Below are 26,703 nucleotides of genomic sequence, written 5' to 3'. Positions count from 1 at the left end.
AAGCAATGAAACAAATGTGTAAATGTGGGAAAGAGAATGACATAGTTAGGATGCTCATTCTTGTTTGAGGGATTTATGTATGTGGTTTCCTTTCCCTGGAATTTCTCACCTTGTTTCCCACCAGCACTCTCTCCCGCTCCCTTATTATACTAACTCCTATTTGTTTTATGTGTTGTTTTATGCTTTAATATGCCTTTTCTGGGAAGCCTTCCCAGAGAACCCTCCCACATCTCTGTGCACCTATTTTCTGACTTGCAGTTTAGGCTGTAAATTTTGTGGGGATAGGCACTGTGTCTGTCCTTTTGTTATGTCTCAAATGCTGAGTTTAGTGCCTGGCTTATAGTTGGTCCTCAGTAAGTATTTATAAAAAGAGTAATTAAAGGGAAAAAAAAAATGAAGGAAGCCTGGGTGGCTCAGTTGGTTAAGTGTCCAGCTCTTGTTTTTGGCTCAGGTCATGATTAGGTTGTGAGATCAGCCCCACCTCTGGCTCTGTGCTCAGCAGGGAATCTGCTTGAGATTCTCTTCCTCTGCCCCTTCTCCTACTCATGAGCATGTGTGCATATACTGTCTCTCTTTCAAATAAATAAATAAATCTTTAAAGAAATGAATAACTGAATGAATGACAACTAGAGTGGCAATGGAAATTGATAGAAAAATTGGAATACTGATATTTATGTAATGGTTTAGGATTTTCAGTGTGTTATGTATTTGATTATGGTAAAATAGGTAGAGCAGCTACAATATTATCTATTGTACAGATAACAAAATGATGGGTTATAAAAGTTTTGGAGTTTGATACAGGTAAATATGTTTAGGAATGAAATCTAGTCTATCAGATTATATTTCAGTTCTTTTTAAGTTAACTGGTGGTTTTTGTTTGTTTGTTTGTTTTGATTAGGGGAAAGTCTCAGCAGGGCCATCTGGCTGATGGGATGTGAGGGTGAGGGAGGAGTCAGCATTCATTTTTGAGGTTTCAAGCCTTGATTCTAAAGGAATAGTATTGCTTTGAACAGAAATAGAGAATTTTAAAAAAGTTGGTTTGGGACAACATGAGCCTAATGAATTTGTCTTAGACTTGTGTATTTAAGCTGCCTTCATTTCAGGAGAAAGGTTAAGGCTGGTGTTCTTCATTTGGGAGTTTTCTCGTAGATATGACAGTTGAAGTTGTAGAAGATGACTGTGGAATCAGTATGTAAAGAGATTAGGGTTAAGTAGAGAAATTTGTATGTCCATAATTAAGGAACAAGAGGAAAAGAAAGACACAGAAGATTGAGAGATAAGGAGAGTATGGGCTAGGCATCAGGAGTAAAACATTTCAAAGAAGTTATGGTCCTGGTGGCTAAAGGCTGTATGTGAGAGAGGTTAGTGTGATTAGAGACTGAGAAAATAAGCATAGTCAGAAATGGCTTTTAAGGAAGTGATTTCAGTAGATTGGAAGTTGAAACCAAATTGTACTTCTTTACAAAAGCAAGAACAGAATCTGTTTTCCTATAATTGTGGCAGTATATTAAAGAATTGTATATTATGGCCAGATTATCTACTTCCTGTTCTCCAAGAATGAATATTATATGTCACATGTATGCATATGTCCATATTTGTAGGTCAAGTTCTCAAAGCCTAATTAGAATTAAAAAACAGTTCCTCTAGTGTGTGCGTATGTACACACAGACAGCACTCCCAGTTTCTCCCTCAGCCCAGTAAGAAATCAGACCTGTGGAAAGTACTTCTTCTGAATTTCCTCAGTGACTTGCAGAAGTGGAGATAAACTAACCTGGCCAACAGCTGAAGTGAAGGCATGGTAGATGCTGGCTCAGCCAAGTAATCTTTCTCTTTTGTTGAAGATCGTTTCTCTTTCTCTGCCGTAGGAGCCTCTGATTCAGGTATCTGGAAGTTGAGACCAGAGTGATCTGAACAACCTAATTAGTATAACAATTTAATCATTTCTACACTAAAGTCCAGAGAAGATAGGAAGCTTTAAGAGATCCAATGTAGATTCTTTTCAGTTCAAAAAAGGACTTAATATTCTCCTTCTGTCTGATTCTCCACCTACACCCTAACAGTTTGTAATCTATATGAAAAATATTTCTAAAAGAGATGATTATTAACCAAGTTTTACCACAGCTTAAAATCCAAGAAGATTACTCAGAAACATTTGGTTTAAGTTTTTAAAGTATTTGGGGGAGAACAGACATTTTCATTCTTGGGGTTAGGATAAAAGATTTTAAGTAAAGAATATAGTCATAGGCTTCACATGTCGAATGATTATCTTGGTGCAGAGCTGGCAGTTAGTTGCAGGATGATTTTGTAATAGCAACTGGGATAACTAATTTATCTTAAAAACAGTGTCTGCTTATGGCCTACAATACTGTTAATGAATCAGGGTGCCTCAGGATACACATCTTACTGTAATATTCGTGTTATTTGCATAGAGGGACCTTTTATTTTATTTTTATTATTTATTAATATTTTATTTATTTGACAGAGAGAAATCACAACTAGGCAGAGAGGCAAGAGGAAGCAGGCTCCCCACGGAGCAGAGAGCCCAATGCGGGGCTCGACCCCAGGACCCCGAGATCATGACCTGAGCCAAAGGCAGAGGCTTTAACCCACTGAGCCACGCAGGCGCCCCTAGAGGGACCTTTTAAAATGCTAGTTTCTGTGTGATGATGATGTTAAAAAATTGCCAGTTAGAATAAAGGAAATGCACATGTTGGTTCTGTATTCACATTGTTACCTCTAAGCCCATATCTCATCAATGTATGGCATCTAACCTTTTGAATGTATCTCTGTACTTCCGTCATCATGGAAGTTGGAGTATGTAAGCAAGAGACAAGCAAATATGAAGTTATCAATTTCCTTTTCCTCCTGCCTTTACTCTCACTAAAAGTAAATTACTAAAAGTAATTATTACTTTGTCTTAGTGAAAGATACTCAATGAAAAGAACTGCCTTTATTGGGCATTTTCTTCTCTATTTCGTAGTCTTTCCTTTTAGCTCACCTTCCATGGTTATTCGTTTTGAAGCCTGTGGCTAGTCAAACTGACCTACATTTTGTGTCTGGCTGGTGTCTGTTCTGTCACTTTGCTATTGCTCTGATTGTAGTACATTCCCTCATCTCCTATCTGCTTGAGACTCATTTTTCTTTCAGACCAAGGTATATAGAACTTTAACTGACTCCATATCTTATAATTGCTCTTACTTCTGAACTACTGCATCATTTTTTTTCTGCATCATTTGCTTGGCACTTTGGCCAATTTTTTTTTTTTTTAACTGTGGTTAAGTAACATACACAATTTATCATATTAACCATTTTTAAGTGTATAGTTCAGTATTGTTAAGCATATTGACATTGGTGTGCAACATTTTCATCTTGTGAAACTGAAACTCTGTAGCCATTTAACTACCCATTTGCCCCTACCCCCAGCCCCTGGCAGCTACAATTCTACTTTCTCTCTCTTCTAGACAACTCATATAAATAGAATCATACGGTGTTTGTCTTTTTGTGACTGGCTTATTTCTCTTAGCATAATATCCACAGGGTTCATCCATGTTGTAGCATGTGTCAGAATGTCCTTCCTTTTTAAGCCTAAATAATAGTCCACTGTATGTACAGACCACATTTTTTTTTTTAAGATTTTATTTATTTATTTGAGAGAGAGACAGTAAGAGAGAGCATGAGCGAAGAGAAGGTCAGAGAGAGAAGCAGACTTCCCATGGAGCTGGGAGCCAGATGCGGGACTCGATCCTGGAACTCCGGGATCATGACCTGAGCTGAAGGCAGTCGTCCAACCAACTGAGCCACCCAGGCATCCCACAGACCACATTTTTATCCATTAATCCGTTGATGGACTCCGGTTGCTTCCTTTGACTGTTGTAACTAACGCTGCCAAAAACATGGAGTAACTAATATATATTTTTAAAAAATATTTTGTCAATATGACTGCTGTCTATATGTGTCTTCTTTAGTCTAAACCTTGGTGGGTAGAGACTGTTTTTAAACCTTTGTGAATCCTAAGCACTCAGTATAGCATGTGCCTTGTTAATAAGCAGTGCTCAGTAATTATTTCTTGATGATTAGTAGAACAGATTTGCTTTTAAAAGTAACTCTTTTAAAAAATTCTTTATTTTAATTTGTCAATATTATTAGTTTCAGGTGTACAATATAGTGATTCAATAACAGGAACTCTTTTTAATTAGTTTTAGTTCTTAGGCAGTAAATAAATAGTCTTACAATCATAAGGTAGAGGAAGGCAAACCTAAACTTGCCTTAAAAAATATAGTAATCTTGGGAATCTTAGATAATTACTGAAAGACGACAAAGAAGCTATACTCTGAGGTTCACTTAAGTTTTCTGGTCATTCCCAAGACAGACAAATGACCTGGGAATAATGATTAACAAGAGTAATCAGAGGGGCGCCTGGGTGGCTCAGTGGGTTAAATAAAGCCTCTGCCTTCCGCTCAGGTCATGATCTCAGGGTTTTGGGATCGAGCCCTGCATCGGGCTCTCTGCTCAGCGGGGAGCCTGCTTCCTCCAGTCTTTCTCTCTGCCTGCTTCTTTGCCTACTTGTGATCTTTAAAAAAATTATAAAAAAAATTATAAAAAAATTATAAAAAATATTATAAAAAAATTTTTAAAAAAATTATAAAGAAAAAACAAGAGTAATCATGGATTCACAGAAAGAGAGAACAGCTCTTTTGCTGTTTTTTTGTTTTTGTTTTTTCCTAATTGTTTGTCTGGTCCTACTGTATGGCAGCAGGTAACAGTAGAGGAGAGTAGAGGTTAGACTAAATTTTAGCTCAAAAATACTAGGGTCTAGAAGCAATAATAGTAGTATCGAGTTATTTTACTGACTTTTTTTCGTATTTATTTTTCTAAATATTTTTCTGAAGGAAAATCATTTTCCTTTATATGCTATTTTGCATAGCATATAATATCTGAAAGTTTTTGAGTTAACTACACATAGAGCTGTATTTTTTAGAAAAAGGTTTTTTTCCCCCTAAAGCTAAGAGATCTTTTTTTGAAATCATTATCAACTATCTTATAAATTTTTATAAGAGTGGTAATGTTCTACACTTTTAGGAAACTACTTTTCAAAATGAATGTTTATCTTCTGATACACACATGCACCTATAAAAGCAAAAATATATATGTACACACACACACACAGTTATCCATGCATAGGTGGATATTCTGATTTCTCCTCTTTTCCTCATTTTTACCCTATAAAGCAATTTGTCCTCCCTATTGTACCCTTCTGAAGTAAGGGCTTTCTCTTTTCTTGATTGTACAAGTTCTAAGAACATTAGACTATTAGTCTTAGTTTGGGTTCAGTATGTTTTTTGATTGTTTTCTGATTGTAGCAGACCCAAGGTTTCAGAATATATGGGATTTATTTAAATGAATTCTTTAGTTTTTTTTTGTTGTTATTCATTCATTCACTTAATTTACTCCTTTATCAAATATTTGAAGGTATACTGTGTATCAGACACTAAGTGCCATGTGCTATGGACCTTATTCCATTTTCAGTGATACCATATGAGAATTGTCATCTCAAATGACTGAATGTTTCATGGAATGCATTGTTAATAGTGTTAGATGCTTTTATCAATAACTTCAGCTTCAAATATTTGATAGAGATTTCATGAAAAAAAATATTATGTCAGAAAGTGTTGTCACGTTGCCATTGTGTACAATGTGTGTGGTGCTGTTGTAGAGGCAAATGACTGTTCGCTTTTTACTTTTTAACTGTATAAATTTAAATTGTCTAGAAGGCGAGGTGGGAGGCGAAACCTTGAATACTGTCCTTTCCAATATGTTTCTAAGTTACTTGTAGCACTACACAGAACCACATTAGAATGCATTGACCATCAAAGGGAAAAACAAGTGGTCTAGATAGATACTTTAATCCAAATTAGCTCCTTCAAAACAGCTTATATAGAGGGCAAACTAAACTGTCACAAGCCGACCCTTTAGAAGGAATAATGGGAATTGGACCAGCAGATGTTGAACCAAATAACTTAGATGTGGTTCACTTTGCATCTGGAGCTATTTGCATACAAAGCCAACAGGAAAGTTCAAACATTTTTCTCAAGACATTGGCAGAGAGAAACCTGGAAGACAGATGCCTTTTTGATTTCATGGTTCAGTTTTTCCATTCTCCATTCTCCTGGCCAGGAAAACCTAGGACAACAAATCGGTCATTTTATTAATATCCCATTACTCTTCTTGCTTTTCCAGTAGAATCTGTGTTACACATCTACAAGAGCTCAGAACCTGAGTCCACACATTTTTGTTTGAGAAAATATTGTTGTGATATTTTTCTTGAAATTCATCTGTGGTTTGTGCATAGTCATAGTAAACATTAACTGAATTCATTGGTCTGAGCTATATTTTGGGTAAAATTTGAAGGTGACTTATATTCACAGACTCATATTATAATAGACAGTTGGATAATGTTTAAAAACTTCCCATCTCTTCAACTTTTTATCCACATTAGACATTTTGTTAGGATATAAATTGGATTTCCGTTGTAGTATAATAATTTCATAGTATTTTTAAACAGATCGTTTGAATGGATGATTGCCAGATAGCTTCCTTTTCCTACTTTCTGTATTTTTTTCTTAACTCCCAGGTTATCAACTCACTTTCTTTTATTCTGGAACCACTTTTTATAAATGATAGCTAAGGTGATCGCTTCTATGAAGCTATGAGTTATTACTGTATATGTAATATTAGTTTTCAGTAATTTATGGTAGTTCCCATTTTCATTAATTGCATATAATAGGGAATATATCAGTGATATTTGTTATGACTTTGAAGATTGGGTTTATAGTGTGGTGTAGAGGCAAATAACTGACTGTGGAAGGAGGAGTACCAGCTGTGTAACTTCTCTGAAACGCAATTATTTAATCTATAGATTGAAGAACTAGATGATATTTAAGTGTTCTTAGATTCCAAATTTTGAATTCCAAGTTTATTTATTTATTTATTTATTTTGTAATATGAGTAGCTTCTACTAGGTGAATCATGGTGCCTGGTTTTGACTTCATAGTCCAAGTGATACGGGACTAATCTAATAAATCACATGTGCTCTATAAATAGCGATAAACATGGAACAAAACTATTAATATGAAGTACTATAATACTTAAGATAAACTTTTTTTCTATATATTTTAATTATCAGTTACTATTTAAACTGATTCTTGTAATATTTTATGGTTCAGTCTTTATGCATTCTAATTCTGATCTTGCTTTTTAAAAAGATTGCTTTAATTTTTAGGATGTTATAGAATACTCTAAAATTTTTTTAAAATAGAGCTTTGTAAGGATTTTCTCATATTACTGAAAAATGAAATTTGGCAGTGTATCATTTTTCTGTAAGATGAAGATAGTACTCTCTTTATCATCATAATCCCAAATTAGCCCCCCAAAAAGAATTTTTAATCTCTGTTTGGCTCAGTAACTGTAGGTATCATTGCTTAGTGCTCTCTTACCAACTCATAAATTTCTATTAATCTACCCTTATGAATTATATTTCTTTGGTCTCAGAAAATACACTCTCTATTGTTTTTGACAGCTGGGCACACACACATATGTAGTATAAAGGTATGAAAGAAATGGGAAATGATATTAAAATTATACAGTGAAAATTTCTTTTCTATCTTGGTCCTGTAGTCCCACTCCCCTGATATAACTTGTTTTACATTTTGTTTTGTAGCCCTCCAGATATTGTACAGGTGAACGAAAATGTGAATGTGCCCTCTTCTTTTTACACAGGTGACCGTGTCCTTTGTATGTATATGTGTATGTCCTGTGTATGCTTTTTTTCCCCCACAGTAACTTGGAGATCTTCCTAACTCATTCTAGTGGTTGCACAGTGCTCTTTTGCATGGATGTACCAGTATTCATGTAACCAGTTATTTTCCTCCCAGTTTCTGGCTACTGTACACAGTCCTGCAGTGAACTTTTTTTTTTCCTCTTGGACTTTCCCATTAATTTACTTTTGATGTTCTCATTTAATATTTAGTGAGACTTGTAGAAGTATCCATTTATTGAGGCATTTGGAAGCTTGAAAGATTCACATGCTATACTGTGTTTGCATATTTAGGGCTGTTTCTGGAGAGAGATCTTGACATAAATTCAGAAAAAGGGATGCAGTGAATATTCTTGTATGTATTTTCAGGAAAGCTATTTTAATGTAAGTCATTATTTATATTATTTCTGTGACTTTATGGGAAGCTTATTTAAAATTAATAGTTTACTACTAATATAATCATAGATCATGCTTGTTCTCTAACTCTAAATAATGTCAAATTTTATATTTATATTTATATTTAGTATATATTTTAAATATATATTTTATATTTACAAGTAAATATTGGCCATATTGAAGGTGATGGTAATTTTATGAGTACACTGCAAATGAAATCTTTAGCTGGCTATGGACAAATCAGTGGTAGCATGGTAGGTTGAAATGCTCTTTAGTTGTCACATTTTATTTTTTATGGGTAAAATGATGTTTATTGGAATAGCTCTAAATTAGAAAGAGCCCAAATGTCAGTTGAAAGCAGAAGGCTTAATATTTTGGGCATATATTTATATAATAGAACACTTAAACACCTGGAGAGTTAACTTCAGCTACATAGGGCAGCATTGATGAATCTCTTGAACATATATACTACTCGTATAGTGTCTTTAAGGGATCAGTAAGAGGTCTCAGTTGACAAAGTTTTCTGTAATTTCTGACCCTAGTTCCAGAATCTCTGAAGTCTAGAGCATCATCCTCCTTTTGGAATCTGAATTCTTATTCTTCATGAGAATGGGGGCTCTGTGTTTTGGCTAGAAAGCCAGGACTAGGTCTGATTCAGAGTGACTCCTGTGTATGAGTGTTCTAAAGGGCAGCAGTCATCATTCTGTTCAGTCAGATGGGATGGTATGGGGTAGAGAGCGGGGAGTAGACCTTAGGTATAGGGGCTGTGAATGAGTAGTGATATGATAGAACAGGGTAAATTTCAATTTGACCTAAAGTCTCTGCTACAGAGATGGGAGGCCACGGCCAGACCTGAAAGCTGATTAACTTTCAGCTGCTTGTGTCACTCCTCTTTCCCTTTACTCCTAAGATTCTTGCTTTGGACTCCTAGGCCTAGCCGTAGCTGGGAACAGTAAGTTCTTCTACTTTGGGAATTCTCAAGTAGCCAGACAGATAGGGCTTGCAGGAATATGAGACTGACAGGACAGTAGAACCAGCATGGCCAAAGTTTCTGACTGATCCGCACTGTGCACACACACTTGGTTTGATGTCTCTGGACTGGTATCTCTAATGAACACTGTTGACACAAATGAGGATCTTAAATCAGCTCACACCTTGTTCTCAGTCAGGTTGAATTTTCCGGCCCTTCCTTCTTTGTTCTGAAGGTTGGGTATTTGATTTCCTCAAATGGTGTCTTTAACTCTTGGTGCTGTTCTTTTCTGCAGACACTGCTTCTCTGGTGTTTCCTCTTTAGGGAGTGCCATCATTTCATGAGATTTTTGAGTCTTCTAATCCTTTTCTGCTCCTGTTTCCTCTTTGTGGTTCTCTATTCCATGACCCTCCATCAGTTAATTCTTTAGGTTCCAGGTTTTGTCAAATATGGGGATCTTTTTACTTCTATCTACATCCCTTGTTACTACCCCAGTCAGAGCTGTCATTACGTCTTTTTTAGATGACTTCAGCAGCTTTTCCACCTGCAACCATTCTTACTCCCTTTCCCCATTTCTTTATCTCATCAGAGGGTGAGGAAATAGTGAATATTCAGTAAGTGTTTGTTATTGTGGAATATCATTTTAAAGTTTAGAAGTGTTTCATGTTTTTTTCATTTTTGTGGATTCCGAAATATCGAAGTATAGGACATTTGACTAAAATTTTGGAAGTTATATTGATTACTGTGATATTCCTCTGAATATTTTGTTGTAATCTTTACATTGAGTATTAAAGGTTGTACTTTTGATTAGGATATTATCTTGAATAAATCATGTAAACTAATTGCAGTTATAAAATCCTTGCTGTTGGGGCGCCTGGGTGGCTCAGTGGGTTAAGCCTCTGCCTTTGGCTCAGGTCATGTTCTCAGGGTCCTGGGATCGAGCCCCACATCGGGCTCTCTGCTCAGCGGTGAGCCTGCTTTCTCCTCTCTCTTTGCCTGCCTCTCTGCCTACTTGTGCTCTCTGTCTGTCAAATAAATAAATAAAATCTTAAAAAATAAAATAAAATCCTTGCTCTTGTGCCTGATCAAAGTATTAATCCAACCTTGAGTTCTTGTAGTTAATTTATATTATTCTCTTGGCTTTGTAGCCTTGTGTATTAAAAGTTTTCTTTGCTATGAAAGCATTGCTTAGGTGAAGACAAAATCATTTTTAATGATTTCATTGTCAAAATTTTCTTCATTTAAATTAAAATTGAAAATCTTTTGAGGTTTGCTTTTTTGAATTGAATGTGATAAAGGCTGGTTTTATTGTGGACCTCCTTAGATGGGTGGTTGTGGATAATGGGCCTTTAATAATGGCATCCAGCCCCATCTTGGGCTCCTTCCTGAGTGTGGAGTCACTCAAAAAGGAGCCCAAGATGGGGCTGGATCTCCCAACCCTAAAATCACGACCTGAGCTGAAATCGAGAGTTGGTTGCTTAACCAGGCCCCCCAGGCACCCCATCTTGCTGTTGTGTTAACTTGTGGCAGGGTCAACAGTCTTAATTTTACATTTATTTTATATTTTTTTCTGGTGTATTAATTTTTTATGATCATTTTCTTTGCTCTATTCTGTTGGATTTCTTCTTTTTTTCCTAATTTCTAAATATTTGATGCTTATTTCATAAATTTTAACTTCTTTTCAGATATTAACATTCAAGGCTGTAGTTCCCCTTCCATTTATTACTTTAGCTACATCTTGCCAATTCTGATATTTAAAAAATCCTTCAATTATCAATGTTTTCTAATATTCAGAATGAACTGATCCTTCAGTTACTTTAAAAATATTTATTAATGTCTTAGCATGGGGTTTTTCTAGTTTTTTTTTATTGTTATTGTTTCTTAACTTGATTGCTTTATGGCTAGAGAAAGTAGTATAATATAAAATATTTGTAATTTAATGGGTCTTTCTCTGGGGCAGAGTGCTATCTGAAGGTGAACAGCATTGACATACCCTGGACCTTGTTAAAACTGTGAAATCAGGCTCAGCTCCTCACCTGCCATTCCGGAATCTGCATTTTAACAAGATCCCCAGGTGATGGTTATACACATCAGGATTTAGGGAATTTGCTGCACTGAGCCTGTAGAGAGAGGAGTTTGACAATTGCAGAATGCACATGTTTTATATAAACTTAAATTGTACAAATGTTATAATCTCTTATGATGGTGGAATTATAAACTTTTTGAGGTTGTGTAATTTTTTGCTTTGTCTATGTTGAGATTATGTTACTAGGTGCATTCATATATCCCGTATCTTTTTGGTGTATTGAACTTTCTATCAGTATGCAATGATCTTTTTATATCTCTAGAATTGTTTTGTCCCCCAAGCCCATTTTGTCCTATATAAATATAGAAACTTTATTTGATTAGAATTCAACTGATGTTACTTTTTCTATTCTTATGTTTTTCAGCCTTTTTGTATCTTTATGTTTTTTAGATATATCATTCATAAAGAGCTTAAATCTCAATTTTGTTTGTTTGTTTGTTATCTGACAGTCCTTGTTTTTGAATTGGATTATTTAGTCCCTTTATGTTTTAGTGTAATTACTGATGTCTGTATGTGGTTCTTTTTCCTACCATTGTAGTTTTGGCTTTTTTTTTTTGTAGTGCCATTTTGTTTCTTCTTTTTTCTTTTTTACCTTTTTGAATTGATTTTATTTCCTTTTCCCCCTGCTCGTTCAGTTTGGAAATTATGAGCCCTGTTTTGCTTCTTTTGGTGGTTTCCCTAGAAATTTTAATGAGCATTCTTAACTTAGTAAAGCCTGAAGCAAATTAGTATCTTTATCTTCCTTTTGAAAAACATAAGCACAGTGGAACATCTGAACTTCAGGAATTTCCTCTCTGGTCATTATGCTAATGTTGCCAAGTATTTTTCATATAGCTATTCCCCAGATTCTACGTGTATATTTATGTATTTAATATATATACTTAACTCTACAAGGCATTATTACTTTCAGTAATGTTTTATATAGACAAAATATTTTGGATTAATCTGCATATTTACCATTTTTTTCTTTATTTCTTTTTGCAACTTAAACTCTGCATCACAAATCATTTCCTTCTGCTTGAAGTTAATCTTTGGGAGTTTTCCATAGAGGGGGACCTTGGTGTCAAACCCTCAGTAGATACTTGTTTGGAAATGCTTGTCCTTGTTCTGATTAGTGAAGCTTTCTACAGTCGACAGATTGTGTTACAGTCTGAGCAGTTACAGGTACATCTTTCATGCACCCATTCTGTGTTCATCATTGTCTAAGCTGGTGTAAAGCTTACCCATGACTTTATTATTTCTTTTTTCTTTCTCTTTCTCTCTCCCATCCTCCTCTTCCTCTTTCCCTCTCTTCCTGCCCTCCTGCCCCTTTTCCTTTTCCGTTCTTTCCCCTTTTCTTTCTCTTCTCTTTTGATCTTTCTTCCCTTCCCTTCCTCTTCCTTTTCCATTCCATTCCTCTCCTTTTCTTCTGCTTCTTCCCCTTGTCTTCTGTTTTCTCTTTTCCCTGATCCATTACATTGTTAGACTCAGGCTATTTTCTTTTTTGTGTTCTAGGATGGGTATATTATTTTGAGTTCCCTCTTAGCAGGAGAATATAGTTCTTTGAGGTCCCAGATTTTGTTGGGGAGGGCCCTTTGGTGGGCCCTGAACTTTACTTTTTCCCCATGTCTTTGAGATCTTGGAAAACAAAGCTGAGGTTTACAAGGTTGGCAGATGTCTCCAAGGCAAAAACTTGCTTATTTCTTTTTGTTACATAGTTTACTTATTTTTTGCCTAAGTATTTCTGTTTTGCAAGATCATCAGTTGATTTTCTTAGTGGATTTTTAAAAACATTTCTCTATATTTTTAATTGCTTTCTGTGGATTGGTTAGCCAGGTACCTAATCTCATACTTTAGGAAACAGAAGTTTTAGGATTTTTGTTTTTAATAAAAAAAATCTTTACCTATATATTCTACTTCCTGATGGCTGGTTTTCATTAATTTAATTTAAAGTAAAAAAAAAATACTGAAATAAAAAATTAAACTTTCAGGCTCTTATTTTCTGGATTCTGATAATTACTGTGTGTCTACTACAAATACATTGTCTATTTTAATGTACTTAAATCTTGTACTCTCACTAATATATTTGCTATAGTTTAATTAGATATGATGATGTCAAATGGGCTTATGTTAAAAACATTTTTTTACATCCATAAAATATGTAAATCATACATTTATATTCTTCACTGTCATTGAGAACATTTGAATACTATTCGTATATAATTCTTATAATTTTTGAATTACATTTCTTCATAAAGAAAAGGCATTGTTGTTGGTCATGGTAGTATTGTTTAGAGTTTAAACCTGATGTCATTTTGGATTCATTGGGTGTAAATCAAAAAAGTATATTTATTTCTTGGATTCTTTTATGGTTAGAGTGAACTAAATAGACAATTATACTCGCAGTGTGTAACAAAAATAATTAGTTGTCTTTTTTCTCTTGATGGGAAAGATCTAAATTAGAAGAATTGTTTACTTCTGAAAAGTAGTTCAGACTTTTATGTTTCTGCCCATGAAGTGGTAAACAGCTGGGCTTGATGGATAGGCTGTAATTTTTGCCTTATTCAGACTGCTTAGTCAGTCGTTAGGTTTTTGAGTCTGAATTAGTCTCTCAGTTTCCTGGGACAACTGAATTTTAAAGTTTTCATTGAAGCACAGTGTTTTTCTAAGTCTAGCAGTATGTGTAACTGGTTAAATTTAGTTTGGAAAAGCTCTTAATTGTTTTGCTTATTGCAAATATTAATTAAGACTTCTTTATAGATTAGAAAAAAGGAAAAAAATCTGATGTAATAAGATCCATACCATAAGCTTTTCTTCATGTAATTTATATATATTTTATACGTTAATATATTGCTTATTATGTAAGCTATATATTAACATATACATATACATAAGCAATATAAATGTATAAAGTATAAATTTATTTATATATAAATTGGTAGTAATTAATTCTCTACTAGTAGTAGTTTAGAGAAATTTTACCTTTTTGATTTTAGAGTTTTAATTTTATAATTGTGTTTTACTTACCTGCTAAGATTTATGGGAAATTATTTTCAGAGATGTGCTATTAGTTTTCCTAAAGGCTACTTGAAGCCATATTTCATTAGCTCATAGCTTACAGTGATCTATTTACAGGTTTGGTAAAAAATATAAACATTTTTACATAAAACTATGTAAGGTAGACATTAAAATTAATGAATGTTTTAGAACTGAAACAACCTTATGTTCAAATATACTTCTATAAGAAAAAGCTACAAACTCATCTTTTTAAAAATAATTCAACATTTAAGAGATTTATAAATGACTTACTGTGATAAAGGGAATTTCTCATATTCATCATGAATGCTATAGACGCTATGCCAATTAAGTTACAGATTTTCTTTTCAGTGGGGTTAATTATTTTTGGTATCTCAAACGCTTTGTCTTAAAAGAGCTTTGGTTTGGTTAGTACAGTTGTTTAGCTTTAGTAGAAGCTAAATAAATTGCATTGGTTAGTACTGTTGGTCACATTCTTCTGTTGAGTGCATCAGCTCCCCCCTCCTTCTTGTTTTCACTTCTGTATCAAACTAGTTCAGATTTATGTCACATCTCATGTCAGTTATTACAAATACTATCTTACCTGGCATCATTTCTCTCATCCTGTGCATGGTTTCTAGAATAGTCTTTATACAGTAGAGTTCAAAACCCCTATGGTCTTTTGTCTAACTTTCAAAATACACTCTTGTCTGGTGATGGCCAATGTTGACTTTCCACTCGCTGTTACCCTTGAAATACCAGTGGTCCAGTAAAACTGAAATTACTTGCTCTTCCCAGCAGATTTTTCCCAGTGGGTTCCTACCTCTCTGCTTCTTAGTTTTTCCTTTTGTTCTCCAGCTGGGATGGCCTCCATTGCTGCATGTTCAAGTCACATGCTTCTTTCAAGGCTTGGTTTAAATGTCTGTTTCTCCACTGAGCTTTCCTCAGTCACTTTTTCAACCCCCTCAGTTCCTGCCAAATATGGAAATGACCTTTCCTTTCTATCAATTGCTGTTGTGTTGCACCTGTGTCGTTTTATACTGTCAGCTCTTCTCTTTTAGGTTGATGATTATGGCAGTGGATACCTGGGTTTTTTCCCACTTCTTAAATCCTTTTGCATTCTTCACTTCATTATTATCTTTTTTCTCCCTGTCTCTTAAAAATTGTTTTTTTCTAGTGTTCTGTCCTTGACTTTTTTATTTTTTCACTGGTGAAATCTTTTATTTGAGTATATTTTGGTTTGTGCTTTTACTTTGTCCCTTCTTTAGAGCTTCAGACTTAAATTTTCAACTGGTCTCTTTCTCTCTCTTTCTATCTGGCTGGTCCCTTAGGTCACTTAAAGTCAACATGACTAAAACTTACCTCCTTTTCTACTGCTTTAAACCTGCACACTTCTAATATTTCTGTTCTCACTTAATAAAACCACCATTCAATGAGGTGTACCAGCCAGATAACTGTTATTCTTAAGTTTCTCTCCTTTTCTAAATTTGTTACAACTAGTTGACCTAGACCTCTGTAATCACCATATTTCTTTTGAGCCTTTTACTTTTCAGTTATGCTGTAGAACTTGCTGTCCCCTAAACTGCAGTATATGTCTCCGTAGCTTTTTTTTTTTTTTTAAATGTAGTTGACATACAGTGTTCATACACTCTTCCCTTTGCCTAGAAAGTACTAGTAAGAAGCTCTGTGACCTGGCCAAGTTAAATTAGCCTTTTCGTTACCTGTTTCCTTATCTGCAAATACTTGCTCAGAAGTATTCTGAAGATTAAGTGTGAATACACACACACAGACACACACACACACACACGTGTACGTATATTATATAACCTATACTGTATAGCTATCCATTCATATATATGAAAGCTATTTAATTATGGGTACATACATATGATTCAAGATTATAATAAATACTATTAACGATTAAATGAGTATATATGCCTGAGATGGTGCTATTTTTTTTAGAAGATTTTATTTATTTATTTGACAGAGAAAGATCACAAGTACGGAGAGGGGCAGAGAGAGGCGGAAGCAGGCTCCCTGCCGATTAGAGAGCCCGATGTGGGGCTCGATCCCAGGACCCTGAGACCATGACCTGAGCTGAAGGCAGAGGCTTTAACCCACTGAACCACCCAGGCACCCGAGATGATGCTATTTAATATTAACTTTCCCCCTTCTCTTGCTTTTCTTTTATCGGACAAGCTGTATGTCATATTTTATGTCTACCTAGGGATCACATCCTTTGTGAATCTTTTCATATAAAGATAGAATAATCCTTTTCTTCTTATACTTAATCTTCTACATCTTCTATTACGTGTTATACTAATTTGTTTATATGTATCTTCACTACAATGTGATCTTTAGGATGGAAAACTGTCTTATTTTTTTATCCTCTTTTTATAAAGCCTCTAAATATGCCATGTATGAAATCCATCAAGTTATATGCTAAATTCTGTGCTCCTATGAGTGTATGGACCTTCCTGGAAAGAAAGTTCATAGCTTCTTTTAGACTCTCAGAGTTACCTGTTACTTAAAGAAGGCAAATATTCATAGCCACATGATATGCATGCTTATACTCTGGAGTGATTTTCTCTTTGTCTAAATATATGTATATATAGTATTGAACCATTCGTGTTAGTCTAAAAACTTAGGCATGTTAGTCTAAAAAATTAGGCTTAGCCTAAAATATGGTACATCATCTCTCTCCTTATAGAGCTTATTTTCTCCACTTCTATGTTTGGGTTTTATTGGGAATATAAACAGAATGCAAGTAAATGCTTTGAAGACGGTAAATCTCCAAACATACTTAATTTAAAAAAAAATTTTTTTTTGTCTCTGAAAGCATTATGATATGAGCAGGTTGTAGTGTAGGGATGCCTAGGTGGCTCAGTCAGTTAAGCATCTGCCTTCGGCTCAGGTCATGATCCCAGCATCCTGGGATTGAGTCCTGCATCTGGCTCCCTGGTCAGCAGGGAGCCTGCTTCTCTCTCTCCCTGCCGCTCTCCCTGCTTGTGCTCTCTCTCTCTGACAAATAAGTAAAATCTTAAAAACAAAAAACAAAAAACAAAAACCCCAGAACTTAAAAAAATAGTAAAAAATCAATGTACACAACAAGAACAGAAGATACGTAACTCCTTTTTTTTCTAGGATTTGACCTGTTCGAGCTTAAGAGTCATGCTCTTAGCATGTCGATAATACTAGAAGATCTTAGTAGGACAGTTTGATAATCTTATAAAATTGAATGTAATGTATGGGACAATATTTTAGAGAGGTTCAGAAAGTATTCTTTTTCTTACATCTTATGTGTGAAGACAAAACATTTTAAATAATTTTTCTCTATTATTTACCCTTTTTTCCTCCCTCAGTTATTTCAGTTAGGTCCTTAACTTTGTCCTTATATACATCTCTCATTTGAAATTACCATCTGGCTTTGTGTTTTATGGTTTACTTCACACTGAAACACTGCTTTCACAACCCAAAACTGGCTATAAAAAACATTCTGCCTATAAAGTAATTATATTCTGTTTTATTCTAGTTGTTATTTATGGTGGATGGGTAATAGATAATATAGAATTCTTTTTATAATCTAGATGTCTATGATTATGATGGTTGGGATATTGGATTAGAGGAACATATAAATCGGTTAATGACTTATACCTCTTTATGATCATCTTCTTTTTTACATTTATTTATTTACTTATTCATTTATTTATTTATTTTTGAATAAGCATTATCACTTTCACTTTTTAAATTCTAGTACTGTTAATATACAGTGTTATATTGCTTTCAGGTATACAATACTATGATTCAACAATTCTATACATTACTCAGTGCTAATCATGATAAATGTACTCTTTTATTAATATTCTTTTTTAACTTTTTAAAAATTTAATTTAATTTAATTTTTTTGTGTTCCAAAATTCATTGTTTATGCACCAGACCCAGTGCCCTATGCAATACATGCCCTCCTTAATACCCACCACCAGTATGAGCATCTTTCTGTTAAAAACAGTTGCCAATTAATGATTAAAGAGTCACACAAACTTTAAGATATTCTATGCAATATGGCTTTCTATTTAAGTTGGAAGATTTGTACAGTCCAATTTTCCATCTGTGTTTGTCTTTTCATTTATTCTTTACTTTGTTCAAGAAAGGGTTTAAAGCATTGGGGTATATGTTGACAATAGTCTCTTTGGTCCAATTAAACTGAAAGGTTTTTACCCATTAAGGACTTTTGGGAAGTATTTGAGTATTATGTATTATGTGGACATGGTATTTGTGACACGCATGGTTCAACCAGAGAAGCAGAATCAGTAGTTGATATATAAAGAGATATTGCAAGTAATTGGTTTATATGATTTGGGGGGCTGGCTAGGCAAGTCTGAAATCCATAGGGTAGGCATCAGGAAGGCCAGATTCAAACTGGCAGGCACAGTTTGAAGCTGTAGCTCAGGGCAGAACTTCTTCAAGTAAAAACCTCAGCTCTGCTTTTAAAGACTTTCAACAATTATAAATAAATAAATAAATTTATTTATTTTAGAGAGAGAGGAGGGGGCAGGGGCAAAAAGAGAGGGGGAGGGGAAGCCTACTCCAGGTTGAGCACAGAGCCTGAGGTGGGGCTCGATCTTACAGCCCTGAGATCATGAACTGGGCCAAAACCAAGAGTCTGATGTTTAACCAGCTGAGCCCCCTACGTGTTCCAAGACATTTTAGAGGCACATTTTGATGACTTCTCCATTTTAGAAGTAATCAAGCTGCATGTTACTGTTTCAATTGTTTGTTTTTTTTCAAATTTACTATTGTTAATACATTTAAGTCTCTAACCTCTTTAGATTCATATAATCTACAGGTTGCCTACTGTTTTCACTTGGATGTCTCTTAGATATTCTAAATGTCCTTCTCAAAAGATACATTACACTTTCTGGCTTTCTTCCCCTGGAAACATGATGAAGTGGAATGTCTTCCTTGTTACCAGGCAATAGTGCTTGGATTGAAAAATGATCCTGATAATAAATTATGTCTTCTCTAGGAGCTCTCTGAATGAGCTACATATACTTGGTTGGAAGGCAGAGTTTTAGACTTTCCTGGTATGTTAAATTTTGTAATGAAACATGTCTGTTTTGAGGCCCTAGTAGCAACATCCATAAGATTGTTTTAAGAGATACCGATTCTTAGGGAGATTGTAGCTAGCTTCCAAGCCAAGATGGGCCTCACTCTTCCCTGTGAGGATCCTGTGTACTTGCCCATGAGGTGGGAATTGGGTTCTAACACTCCTTGCTTTTTACTCTCTGTGATTATGCCCTTTTGTACTTAATGTCTAGCTATAGAAATAGTGATCATCAGTTGGTTTTTCTTTATCCCTGCAAACAATGGGTAGCCTTAGTTTTTGTGACTTGTGTGTGCTGCGATGAAAGTAGCACAGTGTTATGCATGGTCAACAATGAGGATTAAATCAAAGTAGGTTATTTACTCTGAAATAATGTTTTTGTTTGTTTGTTTGGTTTTGGGTTTTTTTTCCCTTAATTTACCTGAGTTTTGGACCCAACTTCCATAGACTGGGGAGCCAAAAACTTCCTTAGCATATCAGTTTAGTATATTGCTTTAACTTAAATTGTGATTTTTTTTTTTCCTTCCTCTTTAGAAGTTGTTTAGAATTTGCCTATGTTTGGTCACCTTGTGTGAGCACTAGTCGAAAGAAAAAAATATCTCAGATAGTAACTTGGCTTAAAGGTATATTTATGGTTCTGAGATATTTCTTCCATATTTTTCAAAGTTATTAGAGTCATTAGATAATTCTATCTGCATTTTGTTATCATGTTTCTCTTGTTCTTTTTAGTATTTCTTGGATGATGTGGGATTTTTTTCCTGCAGTGATAATGAAGAAGTAGTGGAGATTTAAGTAGATTATTTTTTAATGTCCCTGTCCAAAAAATTTTATTTATATGGTATGAATTTGTGTTGACCATTCTAGTGATAGATTATGATGATTCTCTGAATATAAAGATTCTATCTCTGTCTCTTTTATAAATTAAAACATAGTTTTTTTATTCATCTGCATAATTCCAAAAATTGTTTATTACAATTTGTGGTGTATGGTGTTGCCAAAATAGCTCTTAGGAACACACTATTATTCCTCAAAGAGGCAAGGAAAGGTGGAGTCTGTATCTCTGAGATATTCTGGAGACTAATTAAAAGTAAATTGGTAGAAATGTATCAATTTTGTAATCCTTCTTTTGCTAAGAAAATGGTCATTCCTATTCCTTGTGTTCCTGTAGCTTAGCCTTTTTTTTTTTTTTAATACTTTATTTATTTGACAGAGACAGATCACAAGTAGCAGAGAGGCAGAGAGAGGGAGGGGGAAGCAGGCTCCCTGCTGAGCAGAGAGCCCGATGTGGGGCTCGATCCCAGGACCCTGGGATCATGACGGGAGCCGAAGGCAGACGCTTAACTGACTGAGCCACACAGGTGCCCCAAGCTTAGCCTTTTTTAAGCTATTATATTTCTTTCTCCTAGATAGCCTTGGTAATATCTTGAAATCCATTAAATAATAAATCAAGGGTCATTTCTTGGAGAGAACCTTCTTGGATAGAGGTAATACTTTTCTTTTTTTTTTTTTTTTTTTTTTTTTTTTTTTAAAGATTTTATTTATTTATTTGACAGACAGAAATCACAAGTAGTCGGAGAGGCAGGCAGAGAGAGAGGGAAGCAGGCTCCCTGCTGAGCAGAGAGCCCGATGCGGGACTCGATCCCAGGACCCCGAGATCATGACCCGAGCCGAAGGCAGTGGCTTAACCCACTGAGCCACCCAGGCGTCCCAGAGGTAAAACTTTTCTAAACACTGATTTTAATCCTGGTTTCTGCCATTTAAAGAAACCCAACCTATCCATTTGTTTTACATTTGCTAACAAACCTTCATATTTATTTATTTATTTATTTATTTTTTTTAAAGATTTTTTTTTATTTATTTGACAGGCAGAGATCACAAGTAGGCAGAGAGGCAGGCAGAGAGAGAGAGAGGGAAGCAGGCTCCCTGCTGAGCAGAGAGCCCGATGTGGGACTCGATCCCAGGACTCTGAGATCATGACCTGAGCCGAAGGCAGCGGCTTAACCCACTGAGCCACCCAGGCGCCCACAAACCTTCATATTTAGATATACTATTTAGATTTTCCTTAATTTTTGCATAATTTTCCATAACTGAATGATTCATTTACATGAGTGGAGTGCACAGTCTCAGCAATGAGCCCTGAACCAGAAGTAGTGGGTTCATATATAGACCTGAAAATAAATTAGGATATCAGAGGATTTCAGTGAAATGACATTTTGTAAAAGGTAATCGTCAGCCTCTGTGAGATGAAGAGATGGTGAAAAGGAAGGGCCTGGGTTGGATAAAAGAATGTCTGAATGAACATTAACGTCCAAAAATATTTTTTAAGTTAAAAGTTGTAAAAACATTTATCATTTTATTAGTGTTCTCCTTGTGAATTGTTAAGCATCAGTGGAGATTAACAGATTTCTTTGGGTATAGTTAAAAGTGCATGAGTATTTACACCTGTTTCTTGTTTAGACTTTACAAGAGTCATTATGCTTATGTAAACAAAACAGAGTTGACCACAGGCAAAATTACTGGAAAAAAGTTGCATACTGTTTGGAAACTTGGTCCTTTTTTGGTTATGCAGTATTCTGACGTAGTAGACTTTTTTGTGTTTTAGAAGAGGTCTGTCAATGAAAAATGATATGTCCGGTGACTTTGCTGATTACTGTTTCAAAGTGAAAGATGCAGAACTGCCATTCATTACGTTTTTGATTAGCTTTATAGCTACAAAAGAATGTATGCTGACCTTGTATTCTGTTTTAGAAAACCAAGGATTTCACATTTGAAATGAAGCAAATTGTGTCTGTACTCTTGCTTATGATTTAGAAGCAAGCAAACAAAATACTCAAAGAAACAAAATTATGTAGATTTCTGCTTTTAAAAAATTAGTTTTTTATGTGGAAAATGGTGCTGTTGGGTACACTTGATCTTATAAAGATTTTTGACATGAAGCCTGGTACCAGTCAACTTTTTTTTTTTTTTTTTTTTAAAGATTTTATTTTTTCATTTGAGAGAGAGAGGCAGAGAGAGCACACAAGCACTGGGGAGAGGCAGAGGGAGAAGCAGTCTCCAGGAGCCCAATGTGGGGCTAGATCCCAGAACCTGAAGATCATGACCTGAGCTGAAGGCAGACACCCAACCACCTGAGCCACCCAGAGGCCCCCAATCAGCTTTTAATAGACCAAAGAATATTGTAGCAGTTTGAAACTTGGGAGTTGTATTTTATTGTCTAGGTGAGAAGATAATTATATTTTACATATTGGAATTTGTAATTTTCTGTTAAACTTAAAAATTCCCGTTTGTTAAGCAGGCATATATAAAATGTGTACCATCATTATTGGGGAATAATGATTTTGGTCTATATATGTTGACAGTATTTACCAATATGTGGCTTTTTTTAGGGTAAATTACTATTGAATAGTCACCTAAAATGTAGGGAAGATGTGTGAATTTCTAGCACAGTGGAAAACTTAGAGGCTTAACTGAAAATATCTAGTTTCTACTTAGAGAGTAATACAGTTATATGTTCTCTCTTTTTTTTTCACAGCACAACTCATTTATTTTCCCATTTTATTTTTAAAATAGGATGTGGATTATGATATATTCAGTAAACATCTATATTATTTAGTTAAATTCTTGAAAATCCCACTAATACCTCGTAAGCTGAAAGCACATGTAAATTCTAGTCATTTTAGGTTCGACGTTCCTAGTTTCTGGAATATATATTGACATTAGCAGGATGCCAGAGAAGCTCATGCCTTCAAATATTGTGTTTATTGGTGGTTGCTGGTTCTTGACGTCTTTTCATAAAAGCATAGCTTATTTTAGTAAACTACTTGGTCCCTTTTTGTCTTTAGTTGAGTTAGAGTTTTTCCCATCTTACTTAGGTAGAGCAAATTTTGATTAGCAGGTTAATGTAGCTCAGGAGGGTTGAGAAATAAAACCAGTAAGGGCACTGAAACAAGACATCTAGAGAATTAAATTTTTAGGCATATGTAATTATTTTTTTCTTTGTTATATTTGAAAATTACACTCATGAACCTGCCATTTAAAACCTAGAACATTACCAATTCTAGTACTCTTGTTCTGTCCTATTCCTATATTGTCTTCTAAAAAGAACCACTGTCTTAAATTTTGACTTATGTTTTCCTCACTTTTGTAGAATACAGTTTTATTGTATATATGTATATGTCTCTATAAAGAGTTTTATGTGCCTTATAAAAATAGGTTAATACATGTGAACTCCCTACGATTTACTTTTTCTCTCCCAAATTTACCTTTCTACGAGTCCTCCCTTTTATTGCAGTTGTAGTTTCTTTATGTTCACTGATGTAAAATATTCAATACATGATTATGCCACAGCTCATTTAGCTCTTCAACTGTCAGTCGGTATTTAGGCTGTTGTTACTTATTTGCCATCATGAACAGTATCGTTAAGAGTATTCCCTTACATACTGATTCAGCCACTTTGCAAAGAGAAGACTTTTGTTTAAACCAAGTATTTTTTTCCTTTAAGAGCAGTACTTTGGATCTCTTGTTTATTTTCTGTTATATAATTTCCCTCCCCCCTTTTGCTCTTTCTTCCTTTTATTTTGACTTCAGAAAAGCTGTAAGAAATGGACAACTGATTCCCATATGTCCTTCATCGGTTTTCTTCAGATGTTACATGTTACCATATTTGCTTTATATTTATCCTTTTCTTCCTTCCTCCTCATTCTCTTATTTTTTTCTTCCTCTTCTTCTTCTCACTATTTGTTTAGCATTCATTTTGTTCTTCACACTGAGGACATATAGTCAAAATACTATGTCCCAAACAAAGTTGGATTAGTTTTTTCCCCCCACCCCAACCCCTCTCACACTTTATAGTGTGATAAGAGTATTCATTTGAAATACGGTTTAGTTCATTTATTACTCTTTGTATATTATTTTAGGATTCAATCCCCTTATTCCCTTGCTTGTTGATTTTATTGAGTATGTGAAACATTAACATGGTACCAAAAATCAGAACCATATTAAAAAACTATACTCATAGGGGCACCTGGGTAGTTCGGTGGGTTAAAGCCTCTACCTTCAGCTCAGGTCATGATCCCAGGGTCCTGGGATCGAGCCCCACATTGGGCTCTCTGCTCAGCAGGAGGCCTGCTTGCCTCTCTCTCTCTACCTGCCTCTCTGCCTGCTTGTGATCTCTGTCTGTCAAATAAATAAATAAAATCTTAAAAAAAAAAACTATACTCATAGAAAAAGTATTTCCACCATTCCTTTCTTCTTTCTACTACATGCCACCTGTCTTTCACCTATTAGTCTCAATAGTTTTGGTTTTCTTCTCCCTGTGTTTATGACAAATGAGCAGGTGCCTATGTCTGTGTCTCTTCATATATTTAAGGGTTGTTTGTATATTTTATTTTTTGGTGAATTGTCTGTTCACATTTTTGCCCATTATTCTATAGGCTATTTTTTTTTCCTTCTAATTTTTTCCTTTTAAGTTTTAAGCACTTTTTACATATTAGAAATACTAACTCTTACCTGTGATACATATTCTACATATTTTTTAGTTTATCAGCTTTTTAAAATTTTATTGAGGATACTTTTGGTACCCCAAAATTTGTATATATGCTATAGTCAAATTTGTCCTTTTTTTTTTTTTTTTTTTACTGTATCTAGAATTGAGTTATGGTTAAAAAGCCCTTTCTTATACCCAAGGTAAAAAGGAACTCACTCATAGTTTAAGAGAAACTACACACACACACACACACACACACACACACACACACATACACACACACATATCCTTATATGGTCTAAATTTTTAAATATTTGGATCTCTGATCAATTTAGAGTTTATTTTTTGTCTTGTAGCGTGAAGTATGAGTCTAATTTCATTTTTTCCCAAATGGCTATCCCTTGTCCTTGCACTGTTTATTAATAAGCCCATCTTTGCCTTAGTGATTTGAAATGCCACTTTTATCATATATCTAAGTTTCATACTATCCTGGACTTTCTGGTATATATTTTTCTGGTCTGTTTCCTGCTGCACCAAATGAATACACTGTTTTATTTTTAAAGAGTTTAGCATATGTGCTAATATAATTTAAAATACAGTATGTCTTAATAAGGTCTGTAGTATGTTTTACTATAGTTTACTTTATTATAATGAGGGGGTAGTATCCTTCTTATACTTTTTCATTTTTAGTATTTGCCTACCCATATTTGCATTTTTGCTTTTCTGTGTGACATTTAATGTCCATTTGTCTAGTTCACTTATAAAAAAGCTTATTGCTACTTTTATTGGAATTATATTAGGACTATAAATTAACTAAGGGAGGATTGACATCTTTATGATGGTTAGTTTCCCTATCCAATTTCAAGAGATCTTTTCCTTTGTTCAGGTCTATCCTTGAGTCTTTCAGAAGTGTTATAAAGTTTTTGCCATATTTGCACTTAAATTTGTAACTATTTTTTCTTCTTTCTATGGAAAATAGTATTCTTCTGTACCATTATATACTCTAAGTGGTTAATTGTTTTTACTGGTAACTGCTATTTTCTATATGCTGTGTGTAAGTTTATATCCTGCTACTTTACTGAATGTATGTGTTGTTTTAGTTAGTAGGAACATGAAATAGTTTTCCTCCTTTCCTATTTTTATGCTTGTATTTAATTTCTCTTGTCTAACCTCATTGCCTTATACCTTTAGTGGAATGTTCACTGGCATGGAGGTAGTAGTGATCCTTGTTTTGCTCCTGTTCATATAGGAGACAACTTTTTTCCCTAGTAGTTAATTAACCTGCTGACTTTAGGACTAAGACCTATATCATGTTAAGAAAGTGTCTATCAATTCCTGTTTTCTTGAGTGTTTTTAACAGATATGGGTATTCAGTTTTATCAGAAGCATTTTTAAAGTCTTGAAAGTAATCATATAATTTTTCTCGAAATATATTAATATGGAGTATTTTGTTAATGAATTCCTTAATAGCGAACCATCCTTGCATTACTGGAACAAGTCTGAGTTGTTCATTGCATGTCATTCTCTTAATATGGTATTGGATTCTTTTACTAATGTTTTATTTACAACTTTGTCATTATTTATAAGTGATACTCTAAAAATCTCTAATGGTTCTTTTTGTACTATCTTTATCAAGTTTAGCTATCAGTGTTTTGTTAATGTTACATAATGCTAATGAAATTTTGACATTTTCCTTTACTTTCAATGTCCAGCAACAATTTTAGAGCATTGGAATTATCCATTCTTCAAATTTTTGGTAGAAATTTTCTTGAGTGCTTTATCCGTGGGTTAGGTACCTAACTTTTTTCCCAAGGGCAGTTCTATTTTTTGAGTGGGGTTTTTTTTTTTTTTTTAA

General features: G+C 34.5%; 1 protein-coding gene across 5 annotated transcripts in view; it reads left to right on the top strand.

The window, feature by feature from the left end:
* The window catches only part of CCDC91 (coiled-coil domain containing 91), a 358,743-nt gene that overhangs the window by 65,923 nt on the left and 266,117 nt on the right, over nt 1–26,703 (top strand). The window lies entirely within an intron of this gene.

Source organism: Mustela erminea, chromosome 6, assembly GCF_009829155.1.
Source record: "Mustela erminea isolate mMusErm1 chromosome 6, mMusErm1.Pri, whole genome shotgun sequence".
Taxonomy (NCBI): Eukaryota; Metazoa; Chordata; class Mammalia; order Carnivora; family Mustelidae; genus Mustela; species Mustela erminea.
Note: the sequence above shows the minus strand (reverse complement) of the source record. Positions and strands in the feature narration are given on the sequence as shown.